Source organism: Oncorhynchus masou, chromosome 20, assembly GCF_036934945.1.
Source record: "Oncorhynchus masou masou isolate Uvic2021 chromosome 20, UVic_Omas_1.1, whole genome shotgun sequence".
NCBI classification, from domain to species: Eukaryota; Metazoa; Chordata; class Actinopteri; order Salmoniformes; family Salmonidae; genus Oncorhynchus; species Oncorhynchus masou.
In genome coordinates this window covers 20,101,651-20,126,647 of record NC_088231.1, presented here as the reverse complement: position 1 = coordinate 20,126,647, position 24,997 = coordinate 20,101,651, and the positions used below count along the sequence as shown (strand labels likewise).

The 24,997-nt window shown below is 43.7% G+C and overlaps 1 pseudogene; it reads left to right on the top strand.

Moving 5' to 3' along the window:
• The window catches only part of LOC135506575 (stromal interaction molecule 2-like), a 25,163-nt pseudogene extending 3,938 nt beyond the window's left edge, over positions 1-21,225 (top strand).
• Positions 21,226-24,997: the final 3,772 nt, after the last annotated feature.

Sequence of the window (24,997 nt, the reverse complement as noted above, 5' to 3'; positions counted from 1 at the left end):
GCTAACCTGTGTGTGTGTTTGCTGCTAACCTGTGTGTGTGTTTGCTGCTAACCTGTGTGTGTGTTTGCTGCTAACCTGTGTGTGTGTTTGCTGCTAACCTGTGTGTGTGTTTGCTGCTAACCTGTGTGTGTGTGTTTGTTGCTAACCTGTGTGTGTGTTTGCTGCTAACCTGTGTGTGTGTTTTGCTAACCTGTGTGTGTGTTTGTTGCTAACCTGTGTGTGTGTTTGTTGCTAACCTGTGTGTGTGTTTGCTGCTAACCTGTGTGTGTGTTTGTTGCTAACCTGTGTGTGTGTTTGCTGCTAACCTGTGTGTGTGTTTGCTGCTAACCTGTGTGTGTGTTTGCTGCTAACCTGTGTGTGTGTTTGTTGCTAACCTGTGTGTGTGTTTGTTGCTAACCTGTGTGTGTTTGCTGCTAACCCAGTGTGTGTGTTTGTGCTAACCTGTGTGACAGAGTGTGTGTTTGTTGCTAACCTGTGTGTGTGTTTGTTGCTAACCTGTGTGTGTGTTTGCTGCTAACCTGTGTGTGTTTGCTGCAAACCTGTGTGTGTGTTTGCTGCTAACCTGTGTGTGTGTTTGCTGCTAACCTGTGTGTGTGTTTGCTGCTAACCTGTGTGTGTGTTTGTTGCTAACCTGTGTGTGTGTTTGTTGCTAACCTGTGCAGGTAGAGAACCTTACCTTACCTAACCCTGCCTAACCATACCCTACCTAACAACTGTGTGTGTTTGTTGCTAACCTGTATGTGTGTTTGTTGCTTACCTGTGTGTGTGTTTGTTGCTAACCTGTATGTGTGTTTGCTGCTATCCTGTGTGTGTGTTTGTTGCTATCCTGTATGTGTGTTTGTTGCTAACCTGTGTGTGTTTGTTGCTAACGCGTGCCCCATCCTGATAGGCTGGAACAGGCCCAGGAGGAGAAGCGTAACGTGACAGAGGAGAAACAGAACCTGGAGGAGAAGATGAGGGATGAGATCATGGGAGCCCAGGAGGAGGCACACAGACTCCATCGGCTCAGAGCTGGAGCCGTCAGTCAACTGAGCAGACTGAGATACGCAGAGGAGGAGCTGGAGCAGGTAGAGAACCTTACCTTACCCTGCCTAACCATACCCTACCTAACAACTGAGCAGACTGAGATACGCAGAGGAGGAGCTGGAGCAGGTAGAGAACCTTACCTTACCTCTCCCTGCCTAACCATACCCTACCTAACAACTGAGCAGACTGAGATACGCAGAGGAGGAGCTGGAGCAGGTAGAGAACCTTACCTTACCTAACCCTGCCTAACCATACCCTACCTAACAACTGAGCAGACTGAGATACGCAGAGGAGCTGGAGCAGGTAGAGAACCTTACCTTACCTTACCCTGCCTAACCATACCCTACCTAACAACTGAGCAGACTGAGATACGCAGAGGAGGAGCTGGAGCAGGTAGAGAACCTTACCTTACCTAACCCTGCCTAACCATACCCTACCTAACAACTGAGCAGACTGAGATACGCAGAGGAGGAGCTGGAGCAGGTAGAGAACCTTACTTACCTAACCCTGCCTAACCATACCCTACCTAACAACTGAGCAGACTGAGATACGCAGAGGAGGAGCTGGAGCAGGTAGAGAACCTTACCTTACCTTAAACCCTTACCATACCCTACCTAACAACTGAGCAGACTGAGATACGCAGAGGAGGAGCTGGAGCAGGTAGAGAACCTTACCTTACCTCACCCTACCTAACCATACCCTACCTAACAACTGAGCAGACTGAGATACGCAGAGGAGAAGCTGGAGCAGGTAGAGAACCTAACCTTACCCTACCTAACCTTACCCTACCTAACAACTGAGCAGACTGAGATACGCAGAGGAGGAGCTGGAGCAGGTAGAGAACCTTACCTTACCTTACCCTGCCTAACCATACCCTACCTAACAACTGAGCAGACTGAGATACGCAGAGGAGGAGCTGGAGCAGGTAGAGAACCTTACCTTACCTCACCCTGCCTAACCATACCCTACCTAACAACTGAGCAGACTGAGATACGCAGAGGAGGAGCTGGAGCAGGTAGAGAACCTTACCCTACCTCACCCTACCTAAACTTACCCTATCTTACTTTACCTAACCATACCCTACCTAACAACTGAGCAGACTGAGATATGCAGAGGAGGAGCTGGAGCAGGTAGAGAACCTTACCCTACCTCACCCTACCTAAACTTACCCTATCTTACCCTACCTAACCATACCCTACCTAACAACTGAGCAGACTGAGATACGCAGGGAGAAGCTGGAGCAGGTAGAGAACCTCACCTTACCTTACCGAACCTTACCCTATCTAACAATTGATCAGACTGAGATACGCAGAGGAGGAGCTGGAGCAGGTAGAGAACCTTACCTTAACTTACGCTACCTAACCATACTCTATCTAACAACTGAGCAGACTGAGATGTGCAGAGGAGGAGCTGGAGCAGGTAGAGAACCTTACCTTACCCTGCCTAACCTTACCCTACCTAACAACTGAGCAGACTGAGATACGCAGAGGAGGAGCTGGAGCAGGTAGAGAACCTTACCTTACCCTACCTAACCTTACTCTATCTTACCCTACCTAACCTTACCCTATCTTACTTTACCTAACCTTACCCTATCTTACCCTATCTAACCTTACCTTAACTTACGGTACCTAACCATACTCTATCTAACAACTGAGCAGACTGAGATGTGCAGAGGAGGAGCTGGAGCAGGTAGAGAACCTTACCCTTACCCTACCTAACCTTACTCTATCTTACCCTACCTAACCTTACCCTATCTTACTTTACCTAACCTTACCCTATCTTACCCTATCTAACCTTACCTACCTAACCTTACCCTACCTAACCTTACCCTACCTAACCTAACCTTACCCTACCTAACCTTACCCTACCTAACCTTACCCTATCTTACTTAACCTAACCTTACCCTATCTTACCTTACCCTACCTAACCTTACCCTACCTAACCTTACCCTATCTTACCCTACCTCACCTTACCTACCTAACCTTACCCTACCTAACCTAACCCTACCTAACACTACCTAACCCTACCTAACCTAACCCTACCTAACACTACCTAACCTAACACTGCCTAACCTAACACTACCTAACCTAACCCTACCTAACACTACCTAACCTAACACTACCTAACCCTACCTAACCTAACCCTACCTAACACTACCTAACCTAACATAACACTACCTAACCTTACCCTACCTAAACTTACCCTACCTAAACGTACCCTACCTAACCTTACCTACCTAACCTAACCCTACCCTACCTAACCTAACCTAACCTAACCTAACCCTACCTAACCCTACATAACCTAACCTAACCCTACCTAACCTAACCTAACACTGCCTAACCTAACACTACCTAACCTAACACTACCTAACACTACCTAACCTAACCTAACCCTACCTAAAACTACCTAACCTAAAATAACCCTACCTAACCTAACACTACCTTACCCTACCTAACCTTACCCTACATAACCCTACCTAACCCAACCTTACCCTACCTAACCCTACCATACCTAACCCTACCTGACCTAACCCTACCTAACCTTACTTACCTAACCTTACCCTACCTAACCTTATCCTACCTAAACCTACCTAACCTTAACCTACCTAACCCTACCTTACCTAACCGAACCTTACCCTACCTAACCATACCCTATCTTACTTTACCTAACCTTACCCTGTCTTACTTTACCTAACCTTACCCTACCCAACCTTACCCTATCTTACTTTATCTAACCTTACCCTACTTAACCTTACCCTACCCAACCTTACCCTATCTTACTTTATCTAACCTTACCCTACTTAACCTTACCCTACCCAACCTTACCCTACCTAACCTAACCATACCCTATCTTACTTTACCTAACCTTACCCTACTTAACCTTACCCTATCTTACTTTACCTAACCTAACCTTACCCTATCTTACTTTACCTAACCTAACCTTACCCTACCCAACCTTACCCTATCTTACCCTACCTAACCTTACCCTACCCAACCTTACCCTACCCTACCTAACCTTACCCTACCCAACCTTACCCTACCCAACCTTACCTTACTACCCAACCTTACCCTACCTAACCTTATCCTATCTTACTTTACCTAACCTTACCCTACTTAACCTTACCCTATCTTACTTTACCTAACCTAACCTTACCCTACCTAACCTTACCCTACCCAACCTTACCCTACCCAACCTTACCCTACCCAACCTTACCCTATCCAACCTTACCCTACCCAACCTTACCTAACTTACCCTACCTAACCTTACCCTACCCAACCTTACCCTATCTTACCTTACCTAACCTTACCCTATTGTAACTTTACCTAAACCTTACCCTATCTTACCCTACCTTACCTTACCCTACCTAACCTAACCTTACCCTATATCTTACCTTACCTCACCTTACCCTACCTAACCTAACCCTACCTAACCTAACCCTACCTAACCTATCCTTACCCTACCTAACCTTACCCTATCTTACTTAACCTAACCTTACCCTATCTTACCTTACCCTACCTAACCTACCCTAACCTAACCTACCCTATCTTACCCTACCTCACCTTACCTACCTAACCTTACCCTACCTAACCTAACCCTACCTAACCTACCTACCTAACCCTACCTAACCTACTACCTACCTACCTAACCTAACCTAACCTAACCTAACCTACCTAACCCTACCTAACACTACCTAACCTAACCTACTAACCTAACCCTACCTAACACCCTACCTAACCTAACCTAACCCTACCTAACACTACCTAACCTACCCTACCTAACCCTACCTAACCTACCTAAACGTACCCTACCTAACCTTACCTAACCTAACCTAACCTAACCTACCCTACCTAACCTAACCTAACCTTACCTAACCCTACCTAACCTAACCCTACCTAACCTAACCTAACCTAACCTAACCTAACTAACTACCTAACCTAACCCTACCTAACCTACCTAACACTACCTAACCTAACCTAACCTAACCTAACCTAACTACCTAACCTAACCTTACCCTAACCCCCTACCTAACCTAACCTAACCTAACCTTACCCTACCTAACCCTACCCTACCTAACCCTTCCTAACCCAACCTTACCCTACCTAACCTACCATACCTAACCCTACCTGACCTAACCCTACCTAACCTAACCTACCTAACCCTACCTAACCTAACCTAACCTTACCCTAACCTAACCCTACCTAACCCAACCTAACCTTACCTTACCTAACCTAACCTAACCCTACCTAACCATACCCTATCTTACTTTACCTAACCTTACCCTGTCTTACTTTACCTAACCTTACCCTACCCAACCTTACCCTACCTAACCTTTATCTAACCTTACCCTACTTAACCTTACCCTACCTAACCTTAACCTACCTAACCTAACCTAACCATAACCTATCTTACTTTACCTAACCTTACCCTAACCTAACCTTACCCTATCTTACTTTACCTAACCTAACCTTACCCTATCTTACTTTACCTAACCTAACCTTACCCTACCTAACCATACCCTATCTTACCCTACCTAACCTATACCCTATCTTACTTAACCTACCCTACCCTAACCTTACCCTACCTAACCTAACCATACCCTATCTTACCCTACCTAACCTTACCCTACTTAACCTTACCTAACCTAACCTTACCCTACCCAACCTTACCCTATCTTACCCTACCTAACCTTACCCTACCCAACCTTACCCTACCCAACCTTAACCTAACCTTACCCTACCCAACCTTACCCTACCCAACCTTACCCTACCTAACCTTATCCTATCTTACTTTACCTAACCTTACCCTACTTAACCTTACCCTATCTTACTTTATCTAACCTTACCCTATCTTACTTTACCTAACCTAACCTTACCCTACCTAACCTTACCCTACCCAACCTTACCCTACCCAACCTTACCCTAAACCTTACCCTACCCAACCTTACCCAACCTTACCCTATCTTACTTTACCTAACCTTACCCTATCTTACGTTTCCTAACCTTACCCTATTGTACTTTACCCAACCTTACCCTATCTTACCCTACCTACCTTACCTACCTAACCTAACCTTACCCTATCTTACCTTACCTCACCTTACCCTACCTAACCTAACCCTACCTAACCTAACCCTACCTAACCTAGCCTTACCCTACCTAACCTTACCCTATCTTACTTAACCTAACCTTACCCTATCTTACCTTACCCTACCTAACCTTACCCTACCTAACCTTACCCTATCTTACCCTACCTCACCTTACCTACCTAACCTTACCCTACCTAACCTAACCCTACCTAACACTACCTAACCCTACCTAACACTACCTGCCTAACACTGCCTAACCTAACACTACCTAACCCTAACCTAACCCTACCTAACACTACCTAACCTAACATAACCCTACCTAACACTACCTAACACTACCCTACCTAAACTTACCCTACCTAACACTACCTAACCTTACCTACCTAACCTAACCCTACCCTACCTAACCTAACCCTACCTAACCTTGACCTACCTAACCTAACCCTACCCTACCCTAACCTAACCTAACCTAACCTAACCCTACATAAACCTAACCCTACCTAACCTAACCTAACACTACCTAACCTAACACTACCTAACCTAACCTACCCTACCTAACAACTACCTAACCTAACCTAACCCTACCTAACCTAACCTACCTAACCTAACATAACCCTACCTACCTAACCTACCTTCCTAACCTAACCTTACCCTACCTAACCCTTACCTAACCCAACTTACCCTAACCCTAACCCCTAACCCTACCATACCTAACCCTACCTGACCTAACCCTACCTAACCTTAACCTACCTAACCCTACCTAACCTAACCTAACCTTACCCTAACTAACCCTACCTAACCCAACCTAACCTTACCTTACCTAACCGAACCTTACCCTACCTAACCATACCCTATCTTACTTTACCTAACCTTACCCTGTCTTACTTTACCTAACCTTACCCTACCCAACCTTACCCTATCTTACTTTATCTAACCTTACCCTACTTAACCTTACCCTACCCAACCTTACCCTACCTAACCTAACCATACCCTATCTTACTTTACCTAACCTTACCCTACTTAACCTTACCCTATCTTACTTTATCTAACCTTACCCTATCTTACTTTACCTAACCTAACCTTACTCTACCTAACCTTACCCTACCCAACCTTACCCTACCCAACCTTACCCTATCTTACCCTACCTAACCTTACCCTACCCAACCTTACCCTACCCAACCTTACCCTATCTTACCCTACCTAACCTTACCCTACCCAACCTTACCCTATCTTACCCTACCTAACCTTACCCTACCCAACCTTACCCTTACCCAACCCAACCTTACCCTATCTTACCCTACCTAACCTTACCCTACCCAACCTTACCCTATCTTACTTACCTAACCTTACCCTATCTTACCCTTCCTAACCTTACCCTATCTTACCCTACTAACCTTACCTAACCTTACCCTATCTTACCCTACCTTACCTTACCCTACCTAACCTAACCTTACCCTATCTTACCTTACCTCACCTTACCCTACCTAACCTAACCCTACCTAACCTAACCCTACCTAACCTAACCTAACCCTACCTAACCTAACTTTACCTTACCTTACCTACCTACCTAACCTAACCTAACCTGACCCTACCTAACCTAAACTAAGAACCCTACCTAACCTAACCGTACCCTACCTAACCCAACCCAACCCAACCCTACCTAACCTTACCTTACCCTACCTAACCTTACCTTACCTAACCCTACCTAACCCAACCTAACCCTACCTAACCTTACCCTATCTTACCTTACCCTACCTAACCCTACCTAACCCAACCTAACCTAACCTAACCTTACCTAACCTAACCTAACCTAACCCTACCTAAAACCTAACCCTACCTAACCTAACCCTATCTTAACAATACCTAACCTAACACTGCCTAACCTAACACTAACTAACACTACCTAACCTAACATAACCCTACCTAACCTACCACTAACTAACACTACCTAACCTAACATGCCTACCTAACCTAACCCTACCTAACACTACCTTACCCTACCTAACCTTACCCTAATAACCCTACCTAACCTAACCTAACCCTACCTAACCTAACCCTACCTAACACCTACCCTACCTAACCTTACCCTTAACCTAACCTAACCTTACCCTACCTAACCCTAACCTACCTAACCCTATACCTAACCCAACCTAACCTACCTAACCTAACCTTAACCTAACTAACCCAACCTAACCTTACCTAACCCTACCTAACCTAACCTAACCTAACACTACCTTACCCTAACTAAACTTACCCTACCTAACCCTACCTAACCTAACCCTACCCTACCTACCTAACCCTAACTTAACCCTACCTAACTTAACCCTACCTAACTTAACCCTACCTAACTTAACCCTACCTAACTTAACCCTACCTAACTCTAATCCAAACTGAAGCAAGTCCATAGTGTAGTTGACCTACCTAACCTAGCCCTACCTAACCCGACCTAACCTTACCTTAGCTAACTCTAATCCAAACTGAAGCAGGTCCACAGTGTAGGACCCTAACCTTACCTTAGCTAACTCTAATCCAAACTGAAGCAAGTCCACAGTGTAGTTGACCTACCTAACCCTACCTAACCTAACCCAACCCTACCTAACCCTAATCCAAACTGTAGCAAGTCCACAGTGTAGTTGACCTACCTAACCGTAACCTACCTAACCTAACCCTACCTAACCCAACCTAACCCAACCTAACCTTACCCTACCTAACCTTACCTAACTCTAACTCAGTGTAGGACCCTAACCTTACCTTAGCTAACTCTAATCCAAACTGAAGCAGGTCCACAGTGTAGGACCCTAACTTTACCCTACCTAACCCTCAGTCCACAGTGTAGTTGCCTTACCTTAACTAACTCTAACTCAGTGTAGGACCCTAACACTACCTAACCCTACCTAACCCTACCTAACCTTACCTTAACTAACTCTAACTCAGTGTAGGACCCTAACCCTACCTAACCTTACCTTAACTAACTCTAACTCAGTGTAGGACCCTAACCTTACCTTAACTAACTCTAACTCAGTGTAGGACCCTAACCTTACCTTAGCTAACTCTAACTCAGTGTAGGACCCTAACCGTACCTTAACTAAATCTAACTCCGTGTAGGATCCTAACCTTTTATTTGTTTTATTTTATTTTACCTTTATTTAACCTGGCAAGTCAGTTAAGAACACATTCTTATTTTCAATGACGGCCTGGGAACAGTGGGGTTAACTGCCTGTTCAGGGGCAGTTGTACCTTGTCAGTTTGTACCTTGTCAGCTCGGGGGTTTGAACTCACAGCCTTCCGGTTACTAGTCCAACGCTCTAACCACTAGGCTACCCTGCCGCAACCTTACCTTAACTAACTCTAGTCCAAACTGAAGCAGGTCCACAGTGTAGTTGACCTACCTAACCTTAACCTACCTAACATAACCCTACCTAACCCAACCTAAGCTAACCCTACCTAACCTTACCTTAAATAACTCTAACTCAGTGTAGGACCCTAACCTTACCTTAACTAACTCTAATCCAAACTGAAGCAGGTCCACAGTGTAGTTGACCTACCTAACCTTAACCTACCTAACATAACCCTACCTAACCCAACCTAACCTTACCTTAACTACCCTACCTAACCTTACCCTTTACTAACTCTAACTCAGTGTAGGACCCTAACCCTACCTAACCCTACCTAACCCTACCTAACCTTACCTTAAACTAACCCTACCTAACCAGTGTAGGACCCTAACCTTACCTTAGCTAACTCTAACTCAGTGTAGGACCCTAACCTTACCTTAACTAACTCTAATCCAAACTGAAGCAGGTCCACAGTGTAGTTGACCTACCTAACCTTAACCTACCTAACCTAACCTTAACCTAACCCTACCTAACCTTACCTAACCCTAACCTAACCCTACCTAACCCTAACCTAACCCTAACCCTACCTAACCTTACCTAACACTACCTAACCTTAACCTAACCCTACCCTAACCTAACTCTGTACCTTAACTAACTCTAACTCCGTGTAGGAAACAATATCAGTATTGGCTCAAGGCTGGTGGACCCTAAAAATGGTCCATCCATCAATCAAAATCTCTAACCCATTCCTTCTCCTGTGTGTATGCACCCTAACCCTGTGTGTGTGTGTGTGTTGACCTACCTATGTGTGTGTGTGTGTGTGTGTGTGTGTGTGTGTGTGTGTGTGTGTGTGTGTGTGCGTGTGTGTGTTTGTGCGTGTGTGTGTTTGTGCGTGTGTGTGTGTGCGTGTGTGTGTGTGTGTGTGTCTGTGTGTGTGTGTGTGTGTGTGTGTGTGTGTGCGTGTGTGTGCGTGTGTGTGTGTGTGTGTATGCGTGTATCTAGGTTCGGGGAGCATTAAAGAAGGCAGAGAAGGACATGATGGCGTACTGGTCTGTCCCGGAGGCCCTACAGCTCTGGCTACAGCTGACCCACGAGGTGGAGGTGCAGTACTACAACATCAAGAAACACAGCGCTGAGCTGCAGCTCAACACAGCCAAGGAAGAGGTAGGAGACTACTGATTGGTTGGTTGGTTGGTTTGTGGATTAGTTGAGTGGGTGGTTGATTGGTGGATTAGTTGATTGGTTGGTTGGTTGGTGGATTAGATGAGTGGGTGGTTTATTTGTTGTTTCGTTGGTTGGTTGGTGGATTGGTTGGTTGGATGGTTGGTTGATTGGTTGGTGGATTAGATTGGTTGGTTGGTTCGTGGATTAGTTGGTTGGTTGGTTGGTTGGTGGGTTAGTTGATTGGTTGGTTGGTAGATTACTTGATTGGTTGGTTGGTGGATTAGTTGGTTGGTTGGCTGGTTGATTGTTTGGTGGATTAGATGGTTGGTGGATTAGTTGATTGGTTAGTTGGTGGATTAGTTGGTTGATTGGTTGGTGGATTAGTTGGTTGGTGGATTAGTTGGTTGGTTGGTTGGTGGATTGGTTGGTTGGTGGATTAGTTGGTTGGTTGGTTGGTGGATTAGTTGGTTGGTTGGTGGATTAGTTGGTTGGTTGGTGGATTAGTTGGTTGGTTGGTGGATTAGTTGGTTGGTTGGTTGATTGATTGGTTGGTTGGTGGATTAGTTCATTGGTTGGTTGGTGGATTAGTTGGTTGGTTGGTTGGTTGGTGGATTAGTTGATTGGTTGGTTGGTGGATTGGTTGGTTGGTTGGTGGATTAGTTGGTTGGTTGGTTGGTGGATTAGTTGGTTGGTTGGTTGGTGGATTAGTTGGTTGGTTGGTGGATTGGTTGATCCGTTGGTTGATTAGTTGATCCGTTGGTTGATTGGTCCAATACTACAACGTCAAGAAACACAGTGCTGAGCTGCAGCTGGCCACTGCTGAGGAGGAGGTAGGAGAGAGATGTAAACCAATCAATCCGTTTATTGATTCATCAACTGATTGATTTACTTTCACTGACTTCACGTAGGAAGAAAGAACATAGGGGCTGTAGTTAACCGCTGGTGTGGACATGATCAGGATAATGCATTAAACACATCATCTATCCTCCATATTAACCCCTGGTGTGGACATGATCAGGATAATGCATTAAACACATCATCTGTCCTCCATATTAACCCCTGGTGTGGACATGATCAGGATAATGCATTAAACCCATTGGTCTATCCTCCATATTAACCCCTGGTCCATGACCAGGAGGATGTGACCTCATATGAACCCATTGGTCTGTGTATATCCTGTCCAGGAGGATGTGACCTCATATGAACCCATTGGTCTGTGTATATCCTGTCCAGGAGGATGTGACCTCATATGAACCCATTGGTCTGTGTATATCCTGTCCAGGAGGATGTGACCTCATATGAACCCATTGGTCTGTGTATATCCTGTCCAGGAGGATGTGACCTCATATGAACCCATTGGTCTGTGTATATCCTGTCCAGGCAGAAAAGATCAAGAAGAAGAGAAGTTCCCTCTTGGGGACGTTCCACGTGGCTCACAGCTCCTCACTGGACGATGTTGACACCAAGATCCTGGAGGCCAAGTGAGAGAGAGAGACACACACACACACACATTTTTCTATCCTCGTTGGGACCTAAAAATGGATTTCCATTCAAAATCATATTTTTCCTAACCTTAACCCCTAAGCTTAAAATAGCAGGTCCCCACGAGGATAGAAGAACAAGATCAGACACACACACACACACACACACACACACACACACACACACACACACACACACACACACACACACACACACACACACACACACACACACACACACACACACACACACACACACACACACACACACACACACAGTGTTAATTTAGTCAACAATAACTATGACAAAAAATACTCGCCAACAACCTATTTTTCCTGACTGAAACTATGATGATAACGAGACCAGATGCACTGGAGAAAAAACCCATAACTGTAACAAATTACTTTGAATTTCAGTCCATAAAAATGTGACGAGACGAGAATTCCACGTTAGACTAATGGACATTTTAATTTGACATGAATCTACGTTTCATCCAATCCTAACCATGCATGCAGAATATGTTTTAATGGAGGCCTCTCATTGGCAGAATTAAAGTTGTGTGATCTGATTGAGCTGATCTGACTGGCTCTCCCACACAGCTCCCAGAGCTTCAGTCACTCTTCAGTCTTTTGAACTGATGTGAAGCCAAGACACTGGACTTGTAACTAACCTAGAAACCTTGTTTACTCTCTTACTTACATTGTAACTAACCTCAACTAGAAACCTTGTTTACTCTCTTACTTACATTGTAACTAACCTCAACTAGAAACCTTGTTTACTCTCTTACTTACATTGTAACTAACCTCAACTAGAAACCTTGTTTACTCTCTTACTTACATTGTAACTAACCTCAACTAGAAACCTTGTTTACTCTCTTACTTACATTGTAACTAACCTCAACTAGAAACCTTGTTTACTCTCTTACTTACATTGTAACTAACCTCAACTAGAAACCTTGTTTACTCTCTTACTTACATTGTAACTAAACTTAACTAGAAACCTTGTTTACTCTCTTACTTACATTGTAACTAACCTTAACTAGAAACCTTGTTTACTCTCTTACTTACATTGTAACTAACCTCAACTAGAAACCTTGTTTACTCTCTTACTTACATTGTAACTAACCTTAACTAGAAACCTTGTTTACTCTCTTACTTACATTGTAACTAACCTTAACTAGAAACCTTGTTTACTCTCTTACTTACATTGTAACTAACCTTAACTAGAAACCTTGTTTACTCTCTTACTTACATTGTAACTAACCTCAACTAGAAACCTTGTTTACTCTCTTACTTACATTGTAACTAACCTCAACTAGAAACCTTGTTTACTCTCTTACTTACATTGTAACTAACCTCAACTAGAAACCTTGTTTACTCTCTTACTTACATTGTAACTTACTTTACTTGAAACTTTACTAATTGTAACCTCAACTAGAAACCTCGTTTACTCTCTTACTTACATTGTAACTAACCTCAACTAGTTTTTACTCTCTTACTTACATTGTAACTAACCTCAACTAGAAACCTTGTTTACTCTCTTACTTACATTGTAACTAACCTCAACTAGAAACCTTGTTTACTCTCTTACTTACATTGTAACTAACCTCAACTAGAAACCTTGTTTACTCTCTTACTTACATTGTAACTAACCTAACTAGAAACCTTGTTTACTCTCTTACTTACATTGTAACTAACCTAACTAGAAACCTTGTTTACTCTCTTACTTACATTGTAACTAACCTGTTTGTTTACTCTCTTACTTACATTGTAACTAACCTTAACTAGAAACCTTGTTTACTCTCTTACTTACATTGTAACTAACCTACTAGAAACCTTGTTTACTAACTTACTTACATTGTAACTAACCTTGTTTACTCTCTTACTTACATTGTAACTAACCTCAACTAGAAACCTTGTTTACTCTCTTACTTACATTGTAACTAACCTCAACTAGAAACCTTGTTTACTCTCTTACTTACATTGTAACTAACCTCAACTAGAAACCTTGTTTACTCTCTTACTTACATTGTAACTAACCTCAACTAGAAACCTTGTTTACTCTCTTACTTACATTGTAACTAACCTCAACTAGAAACCTTGTTTACTCTCTTACTTACATTGTAACTAACCTCAACTAGAAACCTTGTTTACTCTCTTACTTACATTGTAACTAACCTCAACTAGAAACCTTGTTTACTCTCTTACTTACATTGTAACTAACCTCAACTAGAAACCTTGTTTACTCTCTTACTTACATTGTAACTAACCTTAACTAGAAACCTTGTTTACTCTCTTACTTACATTGTAACTAACCTTAACTAGAAACCTTGTTTACTCTCTTACTTACATTGTAACTAACCTTAACTAGAAACCTTGTTTACTCTCTTACTTACATTGTAACTAACCTCAACTAGAAACCTTGTTTACTCTCTTACTTACATTGTAACTAACCTTAACTAGAAACCTTGTTTACTCTCTTACTTACATTGTAACTAACCTCAACTAGAAACCTTGTTTACTCTCTTACTTACATTGTAACTAACCTGTTACCTAGAAACCTTGTTTACTCTCTTACTTACATTGTAACTAACCTCAACTAGAAACCTTGTTTACTCTCTTACTTACATTGTAACTAACCTCAACTAGAAACCTTGTTTACTCTCTTACTTACATTGTAACTAACCTCAACTAGAAACCTTGTTTACTCTCTTACTTACATTGTAACTAACCTCAACTAGAAACCTTGTTTACTCTCTTACTTACATTGTAACTAACCTCAACTAGAAACCTTGTTTACTCTCTTACTTACATTGTAACTAACCTCAACTAGAAACCTTGTTTACGCTCTTACTTACATTGTAACTAACCTCAACTAGAAACCTTGTTTACTCTCTTACTTACATTGTAACTAACCTTAACTAGAAACCTTGTTTACTCTCTTACTTACATTGTAACTAACCTCAACTAGAAACCTTGTTTACTCTCTTACTTACATTGTAACTAACCTCAACTAGAAACCTTGTTTACTCTCTTAGAGAAACCTTGTTTACTCTCTTACTTACATTGTAACTAACCTTAACTAGAAACTGTGTTTACATCCATTATTTACATTGAACGCCCTTAACAGAAACCTTAACTCTCTGACTTACATTGTACTAACCTCAACTAGAAACCTACAGTAACTAACCTCAACTAGAAACTGTTTACTCTCACTGTGCATTGTAACTATCCTCAACTAGAAACCTTGCTCCTTACTTACGTTAACTAACCTCAACGTAGCCCTGCCAGACGGCTTACTGTGACGTAACTAACCTCAACTAGAAACCTTGTTTACAACATTGAACTAGCCTCAACTAGAAACCCCTTTACTCTCTTATGGTGGAGTTGACGTGTTTTTGGCCATTTTACCTTTACAACCAGGCAAGTCAGTTAAGAACAAATTATTATTTTCAATGACTGGGAACAGACGATTAACTGCTGTTCACAGTCGACACTGTGCCTTGTCAGCTCGGGTCACAGGAACTTGCCCTACCAGACGTTACTAGCTCCGTACGCCTACCACTGAAACCGGCTGCCCTGCTACCCTACACAGGCTACCCTGTGACCAGTTGACGTGTTTTTTTGTGACAGGAAGATCCCTTTTTGACATCCATTTAGCGCCTTTTTGTGACAGAGTTAACTAGTGACGTCCACTGTGCTTGACATCCCTCACAGCAACGCCCTACCAGAGCTGACGTCCACTGTACATCATACTAATGTCTGTTGTGTTGACATACTGACATGTTACTATCTTATTACGTCCACTGTGCTTGACATCCATCACAGGAAGGTGCCCTACCAGACGTTAACTAGCTGACGTCCACTGTGCTTGACATCCCTCACAGGAACGCCCTACCAGACGTTAACTAGCTGACGTACGCCCTACCAGACGTTAACTAGCTGACGTCCACTGTGCTTGACATCCCTCACAGGAACGCCCTACCAGACGTTAACTAGCTGACGTCCACTGTGCTTGACATCCATCACAGGAACGCCCTACCAGACGTTAACTAGCTGACGTCCACTGTGCTTGACATCCATCACAGGAACGCCCTACCAGACGTTAACTAGCTGACGTCCACTGTGCTTGACATCCATCACAGGAACGCCCTACCAGACGTTAACTAGCTGACGTCCACTGTGCTTGACATCCATCACAGGAACGCCCTACCAGACGTTAACTAGCTGACGTACGCCCTACCAGACGTTAACTAGCTGACGTCCACTGTGCTTGACATCCCTCACAGGAACGCCCTATCAGAAGTCACGGCCTGACCTACTGGAGCGTCATCCATCACAGGAACAGATACCAGCGTCTGTGTGGTCCACTGCTCAGGAACTCTGGCCTCCAGCCTGACAGCCACGCTGTATTCAGACTCTAACTGGGTGGCGTGCCAGGGTGTCTGTGACATCCCTCACATGAAACAATACAAGGCTCTCTGGAGGATCTGATGGAAGAGCCCTCAGCATCCATCTTAGAGGTTATAGCAATCAGCTGACAGTTGGTCAATATAATGAGAATATAACTAGCTGGTCGTCCACTGTGCAGACATCCCTATGCAAACAGCCCTATCAGAAGTCACGTGTATGCCTATGGGAGGTTGGTCTCACCGGAGGCAACAGAAGAGCTGTGGTTTCCTGTGAATCAGGAACTCTGGCCTGGCCAGGAACAGCAGCTGTATTCAGACTCCTGGAGAGGTTGGAACAGCAGCTGTATTCAGACTCTAACTGGGAGAGGTTGGCAGGTGCTGTCTGTCCTGAGGAGAGGTTGGGAACCTGTCATGAAACAATACAAGGAACTCTGGGAGGATCTGAGGAGAAGAGCCCTGGGAACAGCTGGGGGTCTTAGGTAGGTTATAGCAATCAGTCGCTCAGTTGGTCAATATAATGAGAATTAATATGGTCATTATTGAGGAGACATGTTTATGCAAACAGATTTACAGCAAGGTGAGTGTATGTTTATGGGATCACTGAGGAGAGAGGTTGGGAACAGCTGCCCATACCAAGGCAGAGGCTTGGGAACAGATTAGTTCACATGTTGAATCAGGTGCTCTGGAATAGATCAAACGCATGGAACAGCTGGGGGTCGTAAGGAGAGGTTGGAGAACCACTGCTATACCTGGTTCAAGGTTTAAGTGATTAGCTGCTTAGTTGAATCAGGTTTATTTTTATTTTTGCAAGGTTTTCCATTAATATGTTTTCCATAAAATTAACCAAATGAAAAAAAATCCCCAATATTGTTCCCAGAATTTGTCCCACATTTTTCTGAGATTTACCAAAAAAGTTATGGCGAATGTTCCCTTCCCTTTGCAACGCTAGTTCCACCAATGAAGCGCTCCCCTCGCTCTCATGGCTCTACCTCCACCGTGTGTCGTCAACGGCGTTCTGGACACGCCTCCTCTTCCTCTTCCTCATCCTCCTACTCTGACCCTGATATCCTGATCCCTATCCACACCACGCTCCCCTGCTTCGAGGAAGAGGAGCAGATCTTCATCAACGCCCAGTGGAGGGGGTGAGTCGCACAATTTCAATTCAGTCAATTTAGGAAAATAAACTGAAGTTCCAACTCGGATTCCAATTTTCTACAATGCTTCTCGGTGTCCACAGATTACAAGGTGACTCATGGTGACACTTACAGTATTTTCAATGTATGATTGAAACTTTGTGAACCTTTGATGGAATCTTTGTCTCTCTATATATTTTCTTCTCCCTCCCCCCTCTCTCCCTCCCCCCTCTCTCTCTCCCCCTCTCTCTACAGAGATTCTCAGGTAATTTATTCTGACAGGACCCCTCCTGTCAGCAGAAGGTCATCAGATCCTTCCGGAACGGAATCCCCCGTTTGTAAGATATCTAGAGAAGAACTGGAGGCCTCCTTGGATGAAGGCACATTGAAGACATCATCTAAAGACGAGCCGGACTCTTCTTCTGTGGACAACGCTGCTCCAAGGAAAATGCAAAGAGTAAAAAGTGAGACTTCCATGGACCCTCCCGCCAACGCAGCAGCCAAAAAGGTCTTGGGTCGTTCGATGGACAACGTCTCGAGGAAGTCATTCAGAGACGAGTGTCACGAGGTTCCGTTGGAGACTCACGTCTCAAAGAAGAGGTCTCTTCTATCTACAGACATGATCGGTGTGTCTCTGGACACCGGCTCCAGGCAGATGATGAGAGAGAGCAGGGGGGAAGCCTCATTCAACGACTCCATGAGAGGAAGACCCAGAGAAGAAATGGTGGCGGCCGTTGGAACCCCAACGAGAAGGATATCCCGAGAGGAGGTGGACTTCTTAGCCGACAGCGCTCAGAGGAGGATGGCGATGGCCAGAGACAAACTGACCCTTCATCTGGACAGCAACTCTTCTCACAAGATGCTCAGGAAGAAGATAGAGTTCCCAGTGGAACCACCATCCGCCGCCACGAGGAAGATATCGATAGAGGAACACTCTGAGATGTGCTCTCACACTAGCAGACGAACAAACAGCGATAGGATTGACAGATCCATAGACACTCCCACTGGGAAGATCTACCCGGACAGGGTCGACAGTACCCCAGAAATCCCCAAACGGAGGATATCCAGGGAGGAGTATGCGGAGTCGTCCCAAGTGGGTCACAGTCCCCAGGTTTTGGATTGGGGTCAGTTCGGACAACCTGACCTCACCTTGTCCACACCGTGGAAACAAACCCAGACCCCTGACCCTTATACCTCCGACCACCTGACCGAACTGGTGTATGACGGTATTCTGGAGAAGTCCTGTATCACCCCAGCAACGACCCCTGACCTGCCCCAGAGGATCGCGGAAGGAAGAGAGCGAGAAGGGAATCCTCCTGTTCCGCCCCCGAGGAGCAGCCGGTCGTTGCCCCCGGAGATGAAAGGCGAGAGGCACCAAAAGGACAAAGACAAAAGCACAAAGTCGTCCAAACTCAAGAGCCTTTTTAAGAAGAGGAAAGATCATACCCCAGAACTGCCACAAGGGGGCCTGAACAATCTCTGACCGTTAACTGGAATTTAAACACTTTTTTATGCTCATTTTTTTCACCAGGAAGTCTCTTGAGGTTATGAAACTCTTGTTTTCTTTTAAAGAGAGCGATCTGGATAAAACCTTAGCCAGGAAAAGCTGAGAGGAAACATGAACATTCGTCTTATAGATTTGATTTTCTAAAAACCGACACGGACTGTTTGGCTGGGATTACATGTTTGAAAGAAAAAAACATGAGCAATAGGATTGATACATTTTTTTCAAAGCCAACAAAGACTGATTTTTGAAACCCAGAAAAATTGTGTTCTGGCCGATAAAGCGCAGATTGCCGGACAACATGTTATTTTGGCAATGCCTAGTCAATGGGCAGGTACCAAACTCTTGAGTTGACATAGCAGTCTCTAAAACTGATTAAACTCACACTCGACTGAATACTCAGTCTAGTGAAAACAGGAACACAGTCGTTGCTATAGTTTCGGTACTATTTTGGTACTACAAAGCAGAATCAATTAACCAGCTATCTTTTAATTCACCATAGTTAACCATCTAACTTTGATAAATAACCAGAAATATGTCACACCCTGACCATAGTTTGCTTTGTATGTTTTTATGTTTTGTTTGGTCAGGGTGTGATCTGAGTGGACATTCTATGGTACATGTCTAGTTTGTCTATTTCTATGTTTGGCCTGATATGGTTCTCAATCAGAGGCAGGTGTTAGTCATTGTCTCTGATTGGGGACCATATTTAGGTAGCCTGTTTGGTGTTGGGTTTTGTGGGTGATTGTTTCCTGTGTTTGTTTGTGCCACACGGGACTGTTTTCGGGTTTTCACTTTGTTGTTTTGTTTTGTTTTGTGTCCATGGTCAGTTTTCGAATTAAAAAACCATGGACAACTACCGCACTGCATTTTGGTCCTCCTCTCCTTCGACACAAGAAAAACGTTACAAAATAACTATAGATTTTTCTGGTTAAGAAATTTAAGAAATGCAAAACTTAGATATGTGTTTTTGGTTGTTTAGTCAATTAGACAATGCCCATTTCAAGCTTAAAGCTATTTTCATAACGTTTAGGCAAGTTAGCTGGCTAACTCATTGATCCTGCTTTTATAGTACACCCCTCTGGCCGGATGTCCTCAGAGGGACAGAGAGGATGAAGGGTGTAAGATGTCTCTGCAGGGAAGTCTTAATAAGTAGACCAATGATTGGTGTCCCGTTATAGCTTCGTATGGAAGCAGTGTGATCCCAGACCATGTTTGATCGCCTCCTATGTTCAGCGTTGGGTGTTTTAGAGCTGAGATATTTATTTCTTGACTAGGGAGCATTTCTTCGGAGCTCTTCTCCTGTACAATAGAAGCAACTGTAGTTTATTTGTATTGGGGGAGTGCTGTTCAGTGGTTCCTAGACCTTTTTAGTCAGTTCAGTCACGGTGCTGTTCAGTGGTTCCTAGACCTTTTTAGTCAGTTCAGTCACAGTGCTGTTCAGTGGTTCCTAGACCTTTTTAGTCAGTTCAGTCACAGTGCTTCTCAATGGTTCCTAGACCCTTTTCTCAGTGCAGTCACAGAGCTTTGCTTGGGGGGAGATTTCTAGTATGTGTACGGTTGCAACATCTAGGTTTCCCAGGTTTTCCTTGAATCCTGGTAAGAAGATTCCCAGAATCAAGAAGGAAAATCTGGAAATTAGTTGAAAAGCATGTTTTAAATTTTTTTCAACTAGGCAAGTCAGTTAAGAACAAATTATTATTTACAATGACGGCCTAGGAACAGTGGGTTAACTGCATTGTTCAGGAGCAGAACGACAGGTTGTTTACCTTGTCAGCTCGGGGATTTGATTTAGCAACCTTTCGGTTAGTGTCCCAACACTCTAACCACCAGACCTGTTGCTTTTGGTTTATTTTGTAATTGAGCTTTTTTAAACAAAATTTATCTAATTTAAATTTGCTTGTTTTTGAGAATTGTTCTGTTCTTTATCTTTGTGGAAGTTCAGTTTTTCTTTTCAAGGTGATTCGTTTACTGGGTTTGAAGGTGCCTTTGGGGGGATTGTTTCTCAAAACCTTTATGTAAAAATGTTTTTTCATGACATCTTTTACTTGTTTGTTAATTAAATAAAATGTATTTTATTGACTGTTTTACAGTCTTGGGTGTCTAGGATAGAGTCAACTATATCTAAAGAAAGTCTTGGGTGTCTAGGATAGAGTCAACTATATCTAAAGTCTTGACCAAGTCAAGGTCCCAGAAAAGTACCTGCACTAAAATACTTTATTGAAAGGAAACTTTGCATGCATTGATAATGATGCATTTAAAAAATAATTTTAACAACATTTCAAATGTTTCATTGTTTTGTAAGTATTTATTGCTTGGTGGCAGTATATTCTCAAATAAAATGCTAAAACATAGCTACAGATAAAAGTAAAGATAACCTTTTTACATAATTGAGAATTCACATTTTTAATAAGGGAATATATTTAATTGTTCTAAAACACCTAGTGGGTGACACACAACTTTAATCAAAAAGACATAAAGCATGAAGGCTCCATTAACAAAACATATTGCACGATTTTCTAGAAAAACATCACTGCTCTAGAGGAGATCTGCATAGAGGAATGGGCCAAAATACCAGCAACAGTGTGTGAAAACCCTGTGAAGACTTACAGAAAATGTTTGACCTCTGTCATTGCCAACAAAGGGTATATAACAAAGTATTAAGATAAACTTTTGTTATTGACCAAATACTTATTTTCCACCAAAATTTGCAAATAAATTCATTAAAAATCCTACAATGTGATTTTCTGGATTTTTTTTCTCTCATTTTGTCTGTCATAGTTGAAGTGTACGTACCTATGATGAAAGTTACAGGCCTCTCTCATGTTTTTAAGTGGGAGAACTTGCACAATTGGTGGCTGACTAAATCCTTTTTTGCCCCACCGTATATATCTCTCAGGGGACGTAACAACCACATGTTGTCATGGAGACTGACTGGTCTCTGGTTATTTTCAGGCATTCCTCCTGGCTCCTAATATAACAAAAAACAAACATTAAAACTAGTACACACGTCAACAGATAGTCGTTGTAATCAGTAGGGAAGAACAGACATGTCATTCAGTGTAACAATATTTTCAGATAAAACACAACACAGAGGACTAGAGGTCAATATGGCATTAATGATCAATGGAAATAAGTTGTTTTTCAGGTCAACCCTCTGTGTAGGAATTTCAGTCCGGGACTCACTGCTACACGTCGAGCTTTCATTGGTCCAAATCGTCTATACATTGAGCCTGTAACAGGATACTTGTTTTGTGGCCATTGGCCCAATTTTACTGCAAGGAATTCTAATTTGTCGACCACAGGCTAGGGTTGGGGGGTTATACATGACACCCTGTCCCTTTGTTCCGTGGAGGAATCACTGAGGAGAGAATCACTGAGGAGAGAATCACTGAGGAGAGAATCACTGAGGACAGGGAAGAAGGCACATCGACCATCTACTTCCCAGCATAACGTCTTCACATCATAACGTGATTCGTTCTCTTTGAATAAACCACTTTTTTCTCCCCCTGATTTGCTTTGGGGTTTGTGTTACTGAAGGATAACATCAACTGCTGACACACGCCTTTACTATGGGGCCCTGATGCATCAATCACAAGCCTTTAGACATGACTAGTCGATCTCTGATCTACCGTGACTTCAACGTGTGCCATCAGCACAGCAGGCCCAGACATGACTAGTCAATCTCTGATCTACCATGACTTCAACGTGTGCCATCAGTACAGCAGGCCCAGACATGACTAGTCGATCTCTGATCTACCGTGACACGACAAACACCTTGATACATAACAAAACTAACTGATATCAGTAGAAATTGACCCCCCCCCAATGTCCTCGTGACTCACTGTGTATTTGTCCGACCCAGAAGGCAGCAGGAATGAGGAGCAGGAACAGAGATTTGGAGGTCAGTACCAGGACCCAGCTCAGACCACATTCAGGGGTGTCCTGGTTGTTCTCTGTTTAATGGTGAGGTACATCATCACTGGGCAACTTTCTATGTTCTTTTCAGACCAACCAATCATTGTGTCCCTTTACACATTACACCAAGCCAAATGGAAATATTGTGTTTACACTGATATTGTTGACATCCAAAAATTGTATGATGATACAAAGGTTAAACAAATGTTCCTCCATCAATTTTAGCCACATAAAAGACATTTATACACTTTTTATTATTTATATATATTTATATATTTATTATTATTATTTACTCCCACCCCCCCCCCCCCAAATGAAACCAATCGTTTAAACAGCAAAATGTAAATAAGAAGGAGTTTGTTCTCACCAAAGGAAATCCTAGTGGTGATGTTTCCATAGAGGTAGACCTCCAGGTAATACACAACCTGGTCGGATCTGTTCTGCACCTCTCTCCCCATGGTGCTGCAGGAGTACAGTCCCAGGTCAGACTCGGCGATGTTCTCAATCAGCAAGTCATAGGATCTCAGAGACCGTCTCCATAGGAAGGTGAAGCGTGGGACGGGGCTCTGCAGAGACTTAAAGACAGCCACCTCACACGTTTCACTCCCGCCAGAACAGTTTCTGATCCAGACTGTTTCTACGTTGTGTCTGATGTCACAGTGAAGAACCACGTTGTCTCCTGGTCGGACTCTCAGCTCCACCTCTGCTGCAGAGATCCCATCCTGACTGGAGGAAACAGCACCTACAGGGAGCAGAGGAACAGTGTTAGGATGAACTGACTGGAGGAAACAGCACCTACAGGGAGCAGAGGAACAGTGTTAGGATGAACTGACTGGAGGAAACAGCACCTACAGGTAGCAGAGGAACAGTGTTAGGATGGACTGACTGGAGGAAACAGCACCTACAGGGAGCAGAGGAACAGTGTTAGGATGAACTGACTGGAGGAAACAGCACCTACAGGGAGCAGAGGAACAGTGTTAGGATGAACTGACTGGAGGAAACAGCACCTACAGGGAGCAGAGGAACAGTGTTAGGATGGACTGACTGGAGGAAACAGCACCTACAGGGAGCAGAGGAACAGTGTTAGGATGAACTGACTGGAGGAAACAGCACCTACAGGTAGCAGAGGAACAGTGTTAGGATGAACTGACTGGAGGAAACAGCACCTACAGGGAGCAGAGGAACAGTGTTAGGATGAACTGACTGGAGGAAACAGCACCTACAGGTAGCAGAGGAACAGTGTTAGGATGAACTGACTGGAGGAAACAGCACCTACAGGGAGCAGAGGAACAGTGTTAGGATGAACTGACTGGAGGAAACAGCACCTACAGGTAGCAGAGGAACAGTGTTAGGATGAACTGACTGGAGGACACAGCACCTACAGGGAGCAGAGGAACAGTGTTAGGATGAACTGACTGGAGGAAACAGCACCTACAGGGAGCAGAGGAACAGTGTTAGGATGAACTGACTGGAGGAAACAGCACCTACAGGTAGCAGAGGAACAGTGTTAGGATGAACTGACTGGAGGAAACAGCACCTACAGGTAGCAGAGGAACAGTGTTAGGATGAACTGACTGGAGGAAACAGCACCTACAGGTTACAGAGGAACAGTGTTAGGATGAACTGACTGGAGGAAACAGCACCTACAGGGAGCAGAGGAACAGTGTTAGGATGAACTGACTGGAGGAAACAGCACCTACAGCTAGCAGAGGAACAGTGTTAGGATGAACTGACTGGAGGAAACAGCACCTACAGGGAGCAGAGGAACAGTGTTAGGATGAACTGACTGGAGGAAACAGCACCTACAGGGAGCAGAGGAACAGTGTTAGGATGAACTGACTGGAGGAAACAGCACCTACAGGGAGCAGAGGAACAGTGTTAGGATGAACTGACTGGAGGAAACAGCACCTACAGGTAGCAGAGGAACAGTGTTAGGATGAA